At 41.0% G+C, this 19,575-nt stretch overlaps 1 long non-coding RNA gene across 1 annotated transcript; it reads right to left on the reverse strand.

Moving 5' to 3' along the window:
* Nucleotides 1-497: 497 nt before the first annotated feature.
* Nucleotides 498-1,021, reverse strand: LOC133208181 (uncharacterized). The gene is made up of 2 exons (XR_009724279.1): nt 846-1,021; nt 498-737 (listed from the first exon to the last, which is right to left on the reverse strand). It is a non-coding gene; the product is annotated as an uncharacterized LOC133208181 (long non-coding RNA).
* Between the last annotated feature and the right edge of the window lie 18,554 nt (nt 1,022-19,575).

The raw sequence follows: 19,575 nt of genomic DNA on the forward strand, positions 1-19,575 counted from the left end.
CCCAGAAAAGCACCTCTGTGTGCCAGCCTGCCACAATTGATATCTCTTAGTAGGAAAGTCCTAGAAAACTACTTTTCAGAGATCAAATGTAAGATTGCTCAGAAAAGCCTGATTACGGTGGGCTGAGCATCAGGAAGTGGAGGTCATGGCTCACTGCCTTGATGGAATTCTTTGAAGACATTACTGCACAAGAGATGTAAGGGACAGCTATAAAGACACACCTAATGCTTGCCAAAGTGGGTCTGAAAATTGTGATGTGCTTAATCTGAGTTTCAAAACTGCCTTTTTAATGCCTTTATGAAGAGCTGTGTGTGCTACTCCACATCTACAAAGTACAGCGAAAGCCACTGTTGTAAGCATCATTGATGAGGTCTTACAAAAATGACTTAAATGGTGTGTTGTGAGTGAGTAATAGTAACAAATACTGCCAGGAAATTAGGCCTGGTCAACAGAGTATGAAGATGCAGCAGAACATGTAATTTGAAAACTTCACAGAGTAGAACTCATTTAGATTCCTTTTCATATTTGTATCAACGGTGAAGAAATTTCGGGACAGGAATCAGAGATTAAAATATTACTTGGCAGAATGGATGGTCTGGATTTGCATGTCTGAGTAAACAGATCTACCTCAGGTTCTTTTCTGAAAGTCTTGGAATTGGAGAAGCTGTAACCTCTGTAATACCATCCCTTCCTCTTCTATGAATTCCTTCAGCAGTTGCTCCATGGGGCTTTACGTTCTGTGAATGGAAAGGGGGTCAGATCACAAGGGCAACATCTGTGTGCCAGAACTGACCCTCAGCCATGTATGCTGGCCCTGTGAGTTATGCAGACATGAATAATGTTACCTGCTAGATTGAGGTGATTCTTTTTCATATCATGTTCCATCCTTGGTATCGCTGAATGCTGAAGGACAGCCATTGAGTCCAGGAGGATGTAGTATCCCTCCTCTGCTTCCCAAAAGACTTCTTTCTAATTTCTCAGCTCCACACATCTAGAGAATCTGTACCAAGTTTCAGTGCCTGGTGCAAGGTAGGTCCTTACTTGTTTACAAGGTGAAGAGGAAATATGGCCCTCAGTAGTGATGTATGCTAATTTGTGCATTTGATCATAGCATCATAGAATCAACTAGGTTGGAAAAGACCTTTAATATCATTGAGTCCAGCTGTTACCCCAGGAATACAGCATTTATTGTTAAAATTTTACAGTTTCAGTCAGTTGTCGGACTTGGAGGAATACCACCATATAGAAACACTTGTGTCCTTAAGATGACAGTATGTCTATGAAGACATGAGGTATGAAAAGCTATCTGAAGGTATACGTCCTCCTGAGCTCTAGAGGTAGCAACAGCGACTCCTGAGCAGCTGGACTGACCAAAATGTGTGTTTTCTTCAGAGAAAATGTGGGAGCCTCTAGGGGAGGGAGAGGAAAGGAGAAAGCAGTTAATAAAACTGCCTCATGAGCACATCTCAGAAGAGAGAAAGAAGTGGTGGGGAAAATGAGGATAGGTATCTATATTTCAGGCTTCATCTACCACCAGGAACTGAAAGCAGGCTGATGCTCAACAGAGCTTTTAATTCAAATGCCTGTTGAACTCAGGCTCCACATGAAATAGGGAGTAATATCAAGGCTGTGAGGTTGTTTGTGGTATTCAGTTGCTTCCTGGCAAGCTGAATGAGGGTGAGGAAATGCATAGTTCAATCTTTGCATTTAGGAAGTAACAGAAAAGCTGTGTTAAAGCTGAGAGCTAAAGCTGTAGATAGGAAGCACAGAATTAAGTCTGGACTGACTCCCTGTGTGTACACATTCTTTTTAGTATATAATCTGCCAAATAAATATATACAAACTAAACACCTTTTTTACAACTGCAGGTTTGATAAGGTGTAGCACAGATGGTGGGGTTTTTTGTTTGTTTTGTTTTTTTAACTTCCATGGTATTATTAAGCCTTTTCCTAAAGAAAATGTGCCAGAAACAGGGATTATGCCATTGTATTATCAGTCCCTTCATCACTTCAGAATTTTGGGCAAACTTCTAACCAAATTTGGTTGTTCTTGAAGTGATGTGAGAATAGTTGGGGAGAAAATGGAAAGGAACTTTAACTTTTACTGAATGGAAAAACTGTATTCATTAGAGAGTCCTCCAAGGACGTGAACCTTAAGACATAAAATATATGAAAAATAATACCTTATTTTGTTGCTTAACATCTGAACAAGTTAAAATGTTACATTTAAAGAGAATTGTCTCCATAATTTTGAAGCTATTAGTCCCTTGTGCTCCAAAAATTTATGTGCAAGACTAGTCTTGGCAGATCATGAAGCTCATTAACTTCTTCAAAGCTATTCCCCGTTAAGCCTGTGCATAAATACTTGCAATATCTGGCCTTTGCTGAAACTAGATAAATGCTGAAAAGAGCTCTTAGCTGTGGCTGGAATGAAACGTCTTCAGTGGTGTGGTATCATGTCATTGTAAAGTTCAGCTTGTTTGTGGTACATAGAGCTGAATGAATATCCTTTGTAGGTCAACTTACTGCCCCACTGCTCTGGCATAGCATAGCTGCAAAGACAAACACAGATTAGATAAAGAAATTTTATGAATTATGGTGGTAAGCAAACGTCTGTGAAGTGCAATGCTGTTTGTATAGTTTAAAAAAAATTGATAAATGTTCTAAGGCTATTGGAACGGGAGCTGAATCAAATGTTTTGTTTTTAAAAAGCAACACAGTTGCTTTTGATTATTTAAAAAATACGGAAAAATGCCCCACTCTGAAGTCAGACTGGCCCTGTTTTTTAGGATTTAAAATTAGCATTGAACAGTCTGTTCTGGGAGCCCATGGTTTTAGCACATATTTTTTCCACCGCAGTCAGCTCTGGATTGACTAGTGTTGCTTTCCTTCCTTCAAATATTGTGGCTGTTCAGTCAGGAATGTAAAACTAAAATGAACAACAGGGAGGAGAAATTATTAGGATTGTTTACAAATTTAGATTTGCATGAGGGAGCGGAGATGTTGACAGTTATACTTTAAGAATCAAGCTACCGCAGCTGGATAAACATTTATTGGATATCTCAAGGCATTTCTCTCCCCCCACCCCTGTGGCAGAGAATAAACCAAATGCAAGTCCAAGCTAATCTGAAAAATAATAGAACAGCTTTCAACAAAACCTATTTATCTATGAGGTCAAAAAGCCTCAGCCTACTTACACTCCTAGATAGGCTCTTCTTGACAACATCGTCATACTATCTAGGAGGCTAGGAGTTGTAGTGTTACAGACCACCCAGAATCATTGCTCCCACAAGACAATGATAATGATGGTATGATTTCACTGCGTACAGACTTGAACTAACCTTTTAATAGCTTGAGTAGCCATGGGAAACGTACAGCATTGTTGTGTTTTATGGATCACATTTCCTGGCTGCTTTTTACTCACCAGTAATGTTAGTTGATTGAAAAAATAAAGAAAAATTGTAAGCAAAGAAATGAAGAAACAAGTTGGTATCAGCATGCAGAGCTTATCAAAGCTAGCTGTGATTAATAAATAGGCTCTTATTTTGGGGATTCAGTGAATTTGACACACCACAATACTGTCAAACTCCTTACAGAAGGAATATCTGATGTTTCTTGTGGTAAACACATTACAGTTTGTATTCTGGAACAAAAATGTGAATGGATCCTAAATGCAAAAGTTTTGCAGTTTTCAGAATCTGTAAACAAAACTTCCGAGGCCTTTGGGTGCATTAGCAATGTAAGTCTGAGCACACTCTGCAGGAAATAACCACTTCAAAAGCTTTACTGACCTCATGTTGAGAAAAGATTGCAGAAATAACTTCTGATATACCCATTCCAATTGCTGAATGATCTTCAAGCTGATGGACAGTCCCATATGCAGGTCTGATTTTAAAAAAACAACCAGTCAACCAAAGCCCAAACAACCTTGAGAATGTTTTTGCAGACGTTGGGGTTCTATTCTTGCTTCCTCTCAGGCCAAATGAAATTGTACCATAGGTTTGAATGGGAGCAGATTTGGCTTAAGAAATGAGCAGCTTTCATGGGGAGATGTTTGTACACATGGCGATCTGTTTGTGTAAGTGCTGATTTCCATACTCAAATATCTGTTTGCATAAGGAAGCATATTCGGGCCCAGCTGTTCTTAAATACTACAAGGTGCTCATAAATCTCCTTTTTGTCATTGCTATTTGGAATTTTCTGCTACCATCCAACTACCACTGAAAAGTAACATGACCTTGTTTGTCTTTTTCCTCTCCAAGCACCCCCTTCCACAAATCCAACAAGGTAACTATGAGTTTATGGAAACTATCATGGTGCTTTCCTGGCAAGTCTTTAATATCTACAAATATTTTGCAGATAAGGTTATCTTTGTTACAGTCATGCAGACATGAGTAATATTACCTTGTATGTTGAGATGGATCTTTTTATATCGTGTTCCACCATGGAGAATTACTAGCAAATACTCCAGTCATTGTGATTTCTCTTTTTGTGGGTTGTCGGGTAGGGTTGTTTCTTTTTTTGTTATGGCTGATACTGGGGTATTTTCAGTGCATTAGGATGTACTCACTAAAGTCTGTATGTTTGTGGACGGTTTTGAGTGAGCATTTTGTTTGTTTCATTGGATTTTCACACATTTTCAATTCTGAACATTGAAGTCACATCTAGTACCAAATAGGAATGGTGCCATCATTGTCTTCCGAAGAAGCTTCCACATTTGTGACTGCAATTCTACTCTTTGAGCTGTAATTTAGCATAAGCACAAATATTAGCAAAATATAAGATTAACTTGTTAGGCTCCAATAGGCCCTCCATAACCACACCTGGTGTCATCATTCCTGGTGTATGAGCAATTGCTTCAAAATCTGCTTCCCAGCAATGATCAGCTCTGGTGGCTGGAAAAGCACATGTGGAGGAAAGAGGCAGGGAATGCTCTGATGTTTCCCTCCCAGCTAGTTCAAGTGACTTTGATCCCAAAAACTCTCAGAATTCAATCCCCTTCATCACCTTCAGTGGTTATAAAGGTGATATCAGATAGCATGCACTTTTTGGTTTGAGCTAACTTCTGGGAGATAGAGGTAAATGTTACCTGCAGATTGCTAGTAATGTTCCTATATGGCTAGAAAAGGGTTTCACTTAAGCTGGATAAAGTAAAGCTGTCTTTCCAAAGTCAGTGTGATTTACTTTGAATGCTGCAGCTCTTCTTGTTTACCATCTTGTTTTATATAAACTTTGTCATGGAAACAGAAGTTTGTGTGATTTTCTTCTTCACTACATCATATTAGTCATAGATTTTTTTGGTGGGCTTTTCCTGTTTGTTTTGTAAACCACAGAGAAATATCCCACTCCTTTTGTTTTAATTCCATGTGCAGCATGCCAGGAGAATGAGGTGTCACAGAAACATCTCTTCCCATCTGAGTAGGTGTATTTCACAGCCAAAAGAGTGTGGCGTTTGGTGTGCCTCTCTCAGCAGCCTTAGTCATGTAGCCCAGGAACAGGGCTCTTTTGCTCCATCGATTTGGCAGCAAATGATCCCTATAATGTCTACAAAAAATCATAGAATCATAGAATCAAAGAATAGTTAGGGTTGGAAAGGACCTTAAGATCATCAAGTTCCACCCCCCCTGCCATGGGCAGGGACACCTCACACTAAACCATGCCACCCAAAGGCTTTGTCCAACCTGGTCTTGAACACCGCCACAGATGGAGCATTCACAACTTCCTTGGGCAACCCATTCCAGTGCCTCACCACCCTCCCAGTAAAGAACTTCTTCCTTATATCCAATCTAAATTTCCCCTGTTTAAGTTTGAACCCATTACTCCTTGTCCTATCACTACAGTCCCTAATGAAGAGTCCCTCCCCAGCATCCCTATAGGCCCCCTTCAGATACTGGAAGGCTCCTATGAGGTCTCCATGCAGCCTTCTCTTCTCCAGGCTGAACAGCCCGAACTTTCTCAGCCTGTGTTCATACAGGAGGTGCTCCAGTCCCTTCATCATCCTTGTGGCCTCCTCTGAACTTGTTCCAGCAGTTCCATGTCCTTTTTATGTTGAGGACACCAGAACTGCACACAGTACTCCAAGTGAGGTCTCAATGAGAGCAGAATAAAGGGGCAGGCTCACCTCCTTTGACCTGCTGGTCACGCTCCTTTTGATGCAGCCGAGGATACGGTTGGCTTTCTGGGCTGCAAGCACACACTGAAGCCAGCTAATGTTAAGTTTCTCATAGACCAGCACCCCCAAGTCCTTCTCCGCAGGGCTGCTCTGAATCTCTTCTCTGCCCAACCTGTAGCTGTGCCTGAGGTTGATCCAACCCAGGTGTAGGACCTGGAATTAAAAAAAATTAGGATAAACTTGTGGTGCTTCTCCAAGGATGCGTGGTCTGGTCTTCTGAGTTAACTGTAAAGCCTTTCCGTGTTTCATTTTCTAGATGAAGAGGTTTTATGTTGAAGAAAGGCCCAGTTACTTTGAAAACTGGCCCAAGTGCTCGTCTCACCTTGGAACAGCCACTGGCTGGAGGCACCTGAAACATCACCTATTTCCTATAAAGTCTAAGACCTCAGTTACTCAGGTAGATGGACAACTCGATGAGTTTCTTAGGGGCAGAGTGGTTTTCTCTGGGCAATCATTGCAAATAATGCAACACCAGGCAAGAAACACACCTATGTATGAGAATACGTGATATTGCAATATAAACATGTAGTGTTGTCTTTTTGTGAAGCATCAGTATGTTCGCAAGGAAGGGAATGTGTTGTGTTGCTTCAGGCATTGAAGGATAATAGGGTCATAACTGTAGCTTCATAGAAATTAACTTGGGCAGTGGGTGTTGGGCATCTACCAGACATTTAAGCATAGAGAGTGGGCTTTTTTAATGTTCTAGAAGTTGTTTTGAACTAAATAAGTTCTTGGAAATTAAATTAAACCATTGTGCAACTGTCACTTAATTCCTTACAAGAAAAGATGCATCTACTCCTGTGAACTATTTTATCACTTTTCCTTCTAAGGGGCAGGCTTTTTTCTTGGAAAAGAGAGTTATTTTTACCTTCAGAAATCTGCTTTTTGTCTTGTAACTGTTCGAGATGCTAGCATGGATCTCAGTTGACTTCAAAGTCAGATGAAAGTATCAAAAATATTTGCAATGGCATGTTCTGCTAGGAAACAGCTTTCAAAATTTCATCTGATAATGGAAAACAATCTGTCTTGCCAAAACTTTCCCTACATGTTTAACAGGATTCTAGTTTAAAAAATCCATTTCCTACTTAATAGCAGAACAGCTGCATTTTGAATGCAAGGTGACTTCATATATTGCTGTTCAGAAAACTTGTATTCAAATGTTCCTGCAGTAAATGTAACTGTTTGTTATGTGTCTCTGTTTATCAAAAGTAATATTATTATGTTACTAATACTTGTATTTTGGTGATTTCAGTGTTTTGGCTCAATCATATCAATACCTGAGACATAGCTGTGTAAATGTGGAAATTGCAGAAAAGAGTTTTAAAGTGTCACCGTATTTTGATGCAAGATAACAATATAATCTGAAGGAGTATATTTTAGGAAAATATGGGCGCAGTGTATTTGCCATTTTTTAAATACAATCTTATTTTTTCATTAGTAAAAGTATTAATTGTACTAAATACATGGTCGGTCTGTGGTAGGCAGGGTCCCTTGGGCACTGATCCAAAGGCTTTTGCTAGTTCATTTCGAGATCTATGGTAAAATGTTCTTCCTAACCTTTAAATTAAAATGTTTGTCCCAGTTTTACTTGTGCATGTGGATTTTATCTAGTGATTCTTGATGATCAGCAACACAGATACCTGCTAGTCTCCTAAGTATAAATATTTTGCTCTGTGCTTTTGTATCCAAGACAATAACTTTTCACACAGGACAAGTCAAAGTGACATGGCGACAGGGAGTAAGGACATAAGATAAGAGACAGACTAATCTTGGCTGAACAAAATGTGAACAAAATGTATCATGTTGCTGGAACATCTCTGTGACAAGCGAGGCAGGAGAGGAAACAGGGAGAAAAACATAGATTGCACTTGAGACATGAGAAGACAAATACTTGCTATGTTTGAGACAAAGTAGGTTTTTTTTCACTCCAGATCACTGGAGTCTGGCATAATGAGCCTTGAGTGTGGCTCATCCTGATGAAGTCCCCAACATGTACTCTTGTGTGTCTTGATGACCATTACTGTTTGTTTAAAGGAATCATGCCAATATGTCCATGCTTTGCAGGACTTGTGTTTCTTGTGCCGTCTGGCTTTAGGGAAAAAGAAAAAAGCAGTACAAGATACAGATCCTTATAATTGCAGCAAAAGAGGCTTGTCCTTGATCTGTTTTAGTTATTATTGAGTCAAACTACTAATTAGATCTGGAGTTGGCTATGTTCTTTGAGTGTGATTTCTGTGGGAATTAGTGCTCAGCTGCTCTTTGGGAGTTTCTGGCTGAAGTCATTTTTGGTTGATGAATGACTTTTAATGCTCTTAAATTGTGCCTCCTTTGAAATGTCCATATTACCCAGCCAGTTTTCAAGTCTTGATTAAGGTATTAAGGCAGTCAACGTTATTTTTTGCTGGTTCTGAAAAGCTGCCTTACAGGTTATTGTAGTGTCATTTCACTCAGTGAGGCACCAGTCTCTGAATTCTGATACATGGAAATGGAGCAGCAGAAATATTCTGGTATTTAGGGCCAGCAGTCTGTGGAAACCCAGATCAAGGCTTTGTTGTGTACAGAAACTTCTTGTGAGTCTGCCCTCTAACATTTGTTGGTAGTATCTTAACTTTATTGATTCATACGAGAAACCCTTCCTCCTTAAATGTCAGATGTGTGATTCTAACACATAGTGTGTGAGGGTCTTTGCTGATAAGGAAGACGATCTTGTCCTTGGTTAATGTTCACACAAGGTTTGTCTGCTGAAGTGCAGTCCTTATGTCAGCTTGGCTGGCTGTCTTCTTTTACCCTTGTCTTAAGGAGGAAAGAAATGCTCAGTGCAAACATCCTGTTATCTCACAAGCAGTGCTGGGGATACTATCATAGAAAGTATAGTCATAGAATCAACTAGGTTGGAAAGGACCTTTAATATCATCAAGTCCAGCAGCTCGCCCAGGACTGCCAGGTCCACCACTAAACCATGTCATTAAATGCTCCGTTTACATGGTTTTTTGAACAATTCCAGGGACAGTGATTCCACCACTTTCCTGGGCAGCCTGTTCCAATACCTGACTATCCTTTTGGTGAAGAATTTTTCCCTAATACCGAATCTAAACCTCCCCTGCTGCAGCTTGAGGACATTACCTCTTGTCCTACCACTTGCTACTTGGGAGATTAGCCACTTCCTCACTCATCCCCCTTTCAGGCAGTTTAGAGAGCTATAAGGTCTCCCCTGAGCCTCCTTTTCTTCAGACTAAACAACCCCAGATCCCTCAGCCGTTCCCCATCATGCTTGTGCTCCAGATCCTTCAAAAGCTTTGTTGCCCTTCTCTGGACCTGCTCCAGCAACTCAGTATCTCTCTTGCATTGAACTCTTGTGAGGAAAAAGAACGTCAACCTTCTGTTGTAGTTCAGTTTGTTCTGAAACCATCCTTTAATTATGCTTACCAAGTAGTTCTCTGTCAGACAGATTTGGATTTATGTGAGTACTAAATATTGTATGTTTACACATTCACAGGTGGTTTGGGTTTTTTTCCCCTCTCCACAGACATCTGTTTCTAAATTTTTCTTTGGTGCCCTTCACTACAGAGTCAAAACAGCTTACAGACATCATTGACAAATTATTTCTGGTGGTATTTCAGCTTTGTGGATGGGTAATTGAGGATTAAGCAAATTGCTTAAAGAAAGACAGTGAGACAAGGCAGGAACAGAAGTGTTAAGTATTGTCCTTGCACCCACTCACCAGGGAGGGCTGCACAAAGGAGCTATCCATTCAGCTGACAGGAACCCACCCTGGGGTCTGAGACTGTCTCCCTTCAAAACTTTAAACTATGTCAGCAGGCCAGGCATCCATGGTATCCACAATGGACTTGGAAAGAAATGTCTGTTTGCACTTTGAGCCCTACTTGTTTTGGAAATCTCAACTTTGGAAACTTGTTCTGCACAAAATTAGAGGGAGGCTCAAGTTTCAAAATGCAGTTCTCATCTTTTTTTTTTCATTTTGTTGACTCCTCAGCTCTGAGGTTTGGTGTCAGCTGTATGTAGCCATAATAAGATTGTAGAGAAGTCTTTTCTGTATGTGTGCAGGCCTTGGCAAAATGCTCTGCAACTTTAGGTGAAGTTCTTCCCTAACAGAAATAGCCATTACTGCTCTTCTTAGCTTCGTTACTAAGAACTGCGTTATTTCACCTATTTAATTTCTTTCCGAATATCAATTTTACATGCTTACTTGTGGACTTGCAGTGCTTTTTGGGTTCTGTATATAAATATTGTTCATAAATTCTCTTTCCCAGTGTAACCATGTTATCATGGTTGTGGGTTGCTTGCCTATTCAGCTTCTTACGGTGAATGCTAGTGTAATTACAAATGTTGCTGCACCTCCACCTCAGAGTCAGTTCTCTGATGCTGATAGCACTAAGTTATCAGTGTTCTGCTTTATTTGTGAGGTGTCCCTGCCCACGGCAGGGGGGTTGGAACTAGATGATCTTAAGGTCCTTTCCAATCCTAACTATTCTATGATTTCATTATTCTAAGTCTGTGTTACCTGGATAAGTCTGTAGACCCAACAGCTTTATTTCTGCTTGGATTCTGACAAGTCTTTTTTTTTCAGAGGGAAATGTAAAGGCTTGGCTTCTGCAGGAAGCTATTCATGTAGTTGCTCAAAAATTATCTACCCACTTTCAAATAAATACTCACCAAGTGATGCTTTGATCCATGAACAGGATATCTTTGTGACATCTCCTAGACTATTCTCTTTTACAGTTTATCCTTTTCCTTTTTTTTTACTTCATTAAGTCATCTGCACTAGTTAAATTTCTAGAGTGAGACTTCAGGAGGTCAAGCATGCAGGAATAAAAAAGAAACAATATGGGGTGTGTACATTTGGAAATTACTGATTGTACCTTTCCATTTTGTTTCCATTGTTTTCCACTCAGTCATGAGTTACTGAGTTATCATGTGATAGGGACACACCAGTGATTACTGCACAGTAAACCATGATGTGTATGTACAGTCTGTACCTGCACCCTTAGAATCAATCAGATGGGAGATGTGGGAGACTTGTTTCTGAGGACGTAACCAAACCGGAGTGTTCTGCTGGATTGCCAGAAATGTCCCACTTCCAAAAAGTCACAGTTGAGAATATAAGCTTTTGCTGTTTCTGCAATATTATTATATTGCTGTCCTACAAGCAAAGCAAGAAAGCAGTAAATGCATAGTTCAGGTCAGCAAAGGTTTGCATATGGATAGAGGCTTTTCTGGATGGAAACCAGATTCACCATTACTGCCCTTGCTGGTGGGGCCAGCTGTGGTGCTTGCTGGTTACCTATAGGAGGGACAACATGCAAATACCTGAAGGGAAGAGAAAGACTGGGATTGGGGGGGTATCCCCGCAAATGAGCAGATGATGATGACTGTCAGCAGAAAACTTGAGGAAAAGTCAGGTATCCAAGCAGCAGTAGTGCCAGCTGGTATGGCTGTCAGTATTTGGCACTGTTGTGGCATATTACTGCCACAGAAATGGTTACAGAGCTGAGGTCCTCCCGTGGACAGCCAAATGTGCAAGGAGGGGTGCAAGCAAGCTTCCTTGGCATCAGGAATCCATCAAAGGTTATCTTGGTCCAGTCTCCCTTACAGAAATGTATCTGGTGACTGCAAAGCTGTTTGATTTGGCTAAAGTGTGCATGGTAAACAGAATATCAAGGAAATAAAGTAGGAAGGCACCTGAGTACAAATTCTTAAAGCTCTTAAAACCTCACATGCAGTCTTAATTTAGCAACTGAAATCTTTTTAGATGCAACTGATTTCTTGAGCCTGCAGTCGGTATTCTCATGGGTTACATTTCAAGCATTTATGCTGTAGCTATATAGACCTCTGCATATATATTTGAATTCCTTTTTCCTCCCTTGTATCATTTCAGAGCTTGAGGCTACAGCAAAAAACAAATGTGGAGGGGGAGAGTGTTTCTTAGGGTGGGTTGGCTGGTTTGTTTGTTTGTTTACCACTCCTCATGAGCCCTATGAAACATTCACTACCATGAAGAGACTTCGTGAATAATTTGGGGGAGCTATGGGAAAACAGCCCTTCTGATCTATTTTAGTCCTCCAAGATGGAAAAAATACCCTCAAAACTGCAAAAGTAATTTGGAGGTAGAAGGTTTACTATTTCCCCTATCTCCCCGCTCTGGAGACTTTTAAAAGCCCTGCATGGCATGAAAGGTAGATGTGACATTGTGCAGGGAGCTGCAGATGGTAGGCTCCCACAGGCCCATGAAAGTAAACTTTCTGGGGGCAGCTGTTCTATGTCACTGCTGTCACGCTGTTGTTTAATGGGAGGCAGCAGTAATGAGAGAGACATGGTGCTGCACGGAGCTGCTTGCTGGCAGTCATACAGGGAGTTTTACCCAGGCAAGGGGAGTTTGACAAATGGAAAGGGAATCATCATCAAAGTAATAATGCATTATTTCAGGACTTTACTTGTTTCGCATTTCCATACTCTGCTGTGAGACTTTCAGATGCAATGAGTTACAAATGGGAAACTCCAAGCCTCCTGACTGCTGTTTCTGAACACCTTTCAACCTCCCTGCTTCTTGGCAGATGACTCTGAAGCTCTGCTGCTTGGAAATGGTGGTTGTTCTGGTTGTTTATGGGATGATTCAGAGGCTTAAAGTTAAGATGATACTTTAGGACTTTACCTGATACCCTTTTTTTGAGAAAGAGGGTTTGGGGGGAAACCCAGAATACTCTGCTGCATTATTGTCTTTCAGCGATAAGTTGCTATTTGAGACATTTCTGATAACCCATTTCTCCATTTCATGGATACAGAAGCAAAGAACAGGAAACCATACAAATATTCTTATTAGTAAATTTGGCTGAAGTTTAACAGGTTTGATGGAAAACCTTTTCTTCCATCAGAGCATGAAAATGAGCTTTTTGCTGTGCTACAGTCATGCCAAAGGGCATGTATAAATATATATACAAAGATTTGGGATGAATTTAACCTTTGGGTTATCATTGCTGTTTCTTCTTTTTCAGTACACTGTGTATGTGTAGATTAACTCATGAAAAAGAATAAATAACAGACAGTCTGACTCTATTATCAGTGTAGGCCAGAGTCCCAGATACTCTTTTAATTTTGGCCAAAAGGAACATTTGTCTTTGTTCAGCATTAAAAATGACTTGTCAGTGAATCTTCATTTTTGCTGATAAGACAAACCTTTAAAAACCATCCCAAGCAAGTCCACTGGCAAAAAATGAGTTTACCATGAATTAAATTAATATTTTCATACCACTAATACCAAGCGGATGCTTTACATATTACAGGAGAACTAACCTTTACAAGCCATTTTAAAAATGTCTCTTCTGTCTAAGGCAGAGCTGGATTGCTTTGGTGCTACTTTATTATGTTTCCTCAGCTAGGAAACTGAGATTTGGGGGTTTTCCCACTGAAATAAGTGTTCAGAATACATGAGGAAAATGCTTCAGTTGTCCTGGGAGAGCACCTGTGGGTGCCTCTCCCTGCTAACCAGCAGGAGCAGCAGCACTCGTCATGACACTTTCATTTAAACATATTAAAATATTTCTCCAATGTCATAGAATCATAGACTAGTTAGGGTTGGAAAGGACCTTAAGATCATCAAGTTCCAACCCCCCTGCCATGGGCAGGGACACCTCGCTCTAAACCATATCACCCAAGGCCTCATCCAACCTGATCTTGAACACTGCCAGGGATGGAACCATCACAACCTCCCTGGGCAACCTATTCCAGTGCCTCACCACCCTCACAGGAAAGAATTTCCTCCTTATGTCCTTTTGGTCCTTTTTCTTGAGGAACTCTATCTAGTGAAGCCATTACTGTAAACACAGGAGACGTTCAGTGATGTTTCAAAGTGCACATTTTTGGCAGCAGTAAGCTTTCTCAGGATAGCTGCCTGGGAATTTACAAATCGGTCACATCTGAACCCATTTTGTGAACCTTACTTTAGTCTGCACCTGCCTTCCAGAGACAGACAAAAAGACAGAGGCTATAGATATGTTATCCATTTGCTGATGCATCGTTAGAGCTGAAAGGAAACATCCACATTTGAATGGTCCAATTACAGCACCTTGGGTGGCAAGACATCATGTTGCTGTTTGGAAGGGAGCACTTGGTGAGTCAGTTCTGCTTTTTTGCTGTTTCCCACTGGACTACAGGAATGTATTTTTCTCTGAATGAAGCACAATTCTCTCCAGGTTATTTTTGCTGAGAAGAGCACACAAATACTGAAGCAATGGACACTGAGTCACCGAGCTGGAGAAATATTCCTGGCACCGTGTGTTTATCATGCATTGAAACTAATACTGGAGTAAAGAGGGCAGCAGCGAGTCATGATTGTGCAGGGTTGGACGGGATGAAACTGGGTGTGCAGGTAACGCAGCAGAAACCTCTTTGGACAGATTTGGGTGTTGAATTGTGCTAAGAACACTGCACCAGTGTTCGTGCATGTTTACTAGTGAAATGTAGGCCACAGCAACTCTTCCTGCAAAAATTATCAAAACGTTTGTCCATAAAATACGAAGGCTTGCTTATTACTGGCATTTGGCAGGTTATCCAATTAGAGTCAGCTATAGAAACTGAATTTAAAGTTTACTATCATATTTTCAAAGTGATTTGGTTCTTATTCCAGCTCAGCATTTTTGGAAATGCACTGAAATTCTTTTAAGAACCACACAGGGTTCTTAGTTGATTCAGGCTTTTTCTATCTGCAGGGCAGTTTCATTACCGACCATGGCACTCCACACTTGCTGTGTTATGTGACCGTTACAGGAACATTGCAGGTTGTTTTGGTTTTAATGTTGCTCTAGTCGCAGGTGCAACTGGTTTAATGTGAGTGCCCACTTACTGGTGGAACTGAATGCTCTGTAATGACAGGGGACTGAAAGCCTCATTTCTTGGTAACAGCTTTTGGTCAGCCAGAAAAACAAACCCAGAGTGTCCAAGGCTGGATTTAAGTCTTTAGGTGCAGATGCTTTTATAGCCCCACTGGTTTCAATCAGACAAGCCACAGAGGTATAAAACTGTGAGGAACTGACAATTTGTGTTCTTTCACAATTTCCAGAGTTTTGTGAGGGATCTCCTGACCCACTGTGTCCCTAGGGGGGTTTACTAAGAAATACATCTACATAGGCATATACACAAACACATACATACTGGCTAAAACAAGTGCTTTCTCTCTATTTCTGTTGGAAGTCATCCTTTCAATGCTGCCAATGACATGAAAGTAGAGTATCTAGTGTTTTTTTTTAATAATTCTAATATCTGCTTTCTAATACCCATTCCTAGTACGAACAGCATCTCTTAAAGTCTTCCTGGTGTTTCATGAACAATTCCAAATGTAATTTGTGATGTAGCCTCAGAGTCAAATATTGCTCGCATTCTTTACTAACAAGGAATTAAGTTTTTTGCAAATAAATTGTTGGATTTTATCCATTGTTCTCCCTTTTATATGGCATGAGCTTTGCTGAAGAAGTTTGAGGCAGCCTAATGTTGACACTCTGTACAGTACAGCCTATCTTCACAACAATTTACAACAATATCTTTTGTTTCCTTCCCTCCTTGCTCCTGCTTAAATCTCCCAATAAAAGCCTGGTTTTATCTGGGAAGGTACCAATAGCATCTTTCACACCTCAGCTAAATAGTTGTTCACATGGCAGTTTTAAAAGCCTCTAGGTTTATTGGTGGAAAAAATGCTTGGAAAGGAGAGATTTAGGACTTTAAAAAGTGCTGATGGATTTTTTTTTTTTCATTTCTTTCCTTCTTTCGCTTTTTTTTTTTTTTTTTTTTTTTTGGCTGGGACTTGTTCTCACAGAACTTCAAGCTGGATTATTTGTGTTAAACTTCCTGACTGAATTCCGAACAAGTCATCCTGCCCCGCAATGCTGACCTTTAGTACAAGGCCAGAATAATTTTATTTTGTTTCAAGTTTTCCTTATAAGCAAGAGAACAAGGAACCATACCCTTCTAAGACCTGGTTAGCTATCTGCATGGCAAAATATCTATGAATCCAAAGGGGAAAACCCCAATAAATTTGGATATTCCAAACTGACATCCAAACCACACACTTCCTGAGTGGGGTAAGCTCTGCCATTTTCCAGGCAACCAGTCTGAAAGTTATGGAAGAATAAAGACTTTAAAGAAAGGTATTCACTAGCTAACCTGGTTTTAATCAGGATTGTCCCCTAATGGAGGCATCACAGGGCCCATTCTGGACTCCTGTTTGCTGTTTCTGGCCATAGCGGGGGCAGAGATGGGGAGCTGCACTGTAGTTTGCTGAATACATCACACCATCACCTGGTGCTGGTGCTGTCCCCAGCCTCCCGTTGGCACAAGCATCTGTTCACCTATGCAGTGAACTGGAACCAGGTAACTGATCTGGCTGGATGCAAACCTTTTTCTCTTTTTTTTCTTTCTTTGCTGGGTTAGTTTTAAACCAGTCTGGTTCCCTGATCTGCTCCACTGCACATCTGCATGATTGCTTGTGCCACCATATGGGAGGAGATGTATGAACCTAGGAGCAAGTGACTTGGAAAGAACACTGTAGTTTTATTTTATAGCTGCGCTTATATGTGAGGATAGGCAGTCTTCATCCTGCAATTCCAGCAAGGAATTGCTGAGAAATGAGAAGGATTTGGTTGAAGCAAATTTTGGCAGTTCCCTGTTAGGAAGAGAAGAAAGCAAGCTGTTTGGAGAGCCAGAGCAGGGAGGGCCAGCAGTGGGGTGGACAGCTCTTAAAAGAGTGGGTATCCTTAAAAATAAGTAGGTCTACCTGCTACTCAGCTTAGCCCAGCAGCACAGAGAAAAGATGCCACAGATAACAACCGCCAGAGAATCCACAGTCAGTAGCCATGCCTGTTGTGGGATGTTTCTTTTTTCTTTATCAGGATAAAAGAGCGTTTCCTGTGTGCACAGTTCATAAGCTGTTTTGTTCTCAGACTTGCTGCTGCCCATAACTGGAAGTGTGCATTCTTGACTTTTACAGAGACTTGGCTTTTGCTCCTCCTTGCCCGACTCTTGGTCTCAAATACACTTACGGGGACTGCAGAGGATACTCCCAGAGTGGGGAAGAGATTTTGCTTCCAGCACTAGGTGGCTGTATGGAGTTCTGCAGCACCCTGCGCACAAAGACTCTGAAAGTTGGCAAATGGGCCATTCTCAAACAGAAAACATTCTGCCTTTTCACAGCTCTTCTTCAGTATGACTACTTTTTCCTTTTAAGTTAGAAAATCAAGGAATATAGACGTTTTATTTATATAAGCTTGCCACTGGCTGCAGACACCTTCTTCTCTGAGGAGCCCAGGTGGATATGCAGCCCACCACAGAAGTGACTCAGGTTCCTGGACAGTGATTGCTAGAGGCTGGTGTTGCTGCTACTGCTTTTTGCTTAGAGGCTTGGATTTAAGTATTAAAGTGATAGCCTGTGTGTGCAATATCTGGTCCTGCTCTTTCCAAATGCTCATGCTACTTGGAGGCCTCTTGATGCCCTACACAAGACCTGAGGATGGTTGGATGGGGAGTGTCAAGTCCCAGACTGCAGGTGATCCTCAAGTGCTGTGATGGGTGTAGAAGGACAGGATTAAGTTGTCCTAAGACCTGACTGTGCCTCCCCCCAGGCTGAATGGCTTTGCCAATGCTAACAAACTTCCTGGGGAACCATGCTTGGCTGTTGTTTTTTTTTATGAACCCCATCCCTGGGAAGCAATCTGCTTCCAAATGGAAGGCAGGCAGTTGCTTTCCTTCCCCCTTGCTGTACTGTCTTCTCTCCTTGCTTTTTTTCTCAGCCATGATCTAGTCTCTGTGCATTTCCCTGCACAGGATGTGCCTCTCACGGGCAAAGAACAAGACCTAGAACTAGATTTCAGTGTAACAGGGAATATAAAATCCTAGAGTAGTGGCTGTGCAATCTGGCTTATATAAAGACTGATGCAGTGGGGGGTTGGCAATATTCGGTGGTGCCTGTCTTTACTTCTTTGCAGTTAATTGCAGTGAAATAAGTTTTTATAACCAGGATCCTTTATGTGTTTGAGCTTCACCTTCTAAATATTTTATAGTGATTGAAGCTACTGTAATTTTCTTCCTTCCAGAGGTCTCGGGAGTATAGTTCATGCAACTCCACACCGAAAAACGCAATGACATGAAGCATGTATTTTGCATTCTTGTGGTGACACATCCAGTGTGATGACACATATTTGAAGGGAAGAGGCCCAGCTGGGGATTAAAGATGGGGATAAAGATTCAAAGCCCCCATAAATGCAAAAGGTAGGACATCTAATGAATTATCAGATCTGCTAAAATGAAAAAGTTTATTAAACCATAAAGCTTAGGTGCTTAATGATATGTTAGGTCTCCAGTGTGCTGGGTACTGTATGCAGATAGCAAAAGGCTGGTTTAGGCCCCAGTGTTTTTTTGTAACTCTGCTTAAGTTTTTAAATGACGTCGCTTTGCAGCCTCGTTTCATGCTTGCTTCCTCTGAATGCTCTTGAATGAAGACCCCCAGGACACAGGAGTAACGTGCAGGAGTATTTGTCCCCAGGATTTTGCACAGTTGATCAGACGTGAAAGGGAGACGCTGCAGTGACTCATCTGACCTTGCAGACCCAAGGCTAAGAGTGACGACAGTGGTCTCTCGCTAAGGTCCCATCAGAAGAATGCAAAAGCATTCCAGAAGCTTTCCTCAACAATTCTGGATAGTGGCCAGCATATTTTCTCACCAGTGTTATCTATAATGGACAGACAAAGCAAAATACTAATTGGCTAAATTACTGTGAACTGCCTGTGAAAACTCTTTAAGTTGTACTTACATAAACCCACTGCAGGAATGGTACTGCTAAGGAAGGCTGTGATAGGTTTCATTTCTTTCTTTCTTTCTTTCTTTCTTTATTTATTTAATGAGGACAGATTTCAGTGCTAGACATAGAAATAACTCCTATAGCAGAACTGCACTACATTAAGCTAAGAAGATTCTGGCAATATTGAAAGATTTGTTGGCATTTAATTGTAAACTTGTTGTAGAGTTGCAAGTCTGTCTTCCTTGTAATTAAAAAATAACTTTTTGCCCTCAAAAACCTACTGTCCAAATTTAAGATGGGATAGATGGGTACAGATGGTAGTCGGAGTGTGCTATCAGCCCTAATTGGTAAAATTCATTTAGGTATCACAGCAGATGAGGGTATTTGGGAGGGATTTGAAAGAAGATAATGAGGTAAATAACTCTGTGGTTCCTTCTCAACGCCAGACTACCATAATTAGGAAGGGCCTTGCAGGAGAAGGCACGTAAGAAGAAACAGGCAATAAGCAGAGGGCATGCTGGTAGCTAATAGCAGGGTTTGAGCTCTATCACAAATGCTTACATGTGACTGCAGTGGGATGTGAGCTTCCAGCCCTGGCCAGGAA

Source organism: Neopsephotus bourkii, unplaced genomic scaffold (assembly GCF_033783945.1).
Source record: "Neopsephotus bourkii isolate Nb327-2 ecotype Australia unplaced genomic scaffold, CSIRO-AGI_Nbou_v1 NB_245, whole genome shotgun sequence".
Classification (NCBI taxonomy): Eukaryota; Metazoa; Chordata; class Aves; order Psittaciformes; family Psittacidae; genus Neopsephotus; species Neopsephotus bourkii.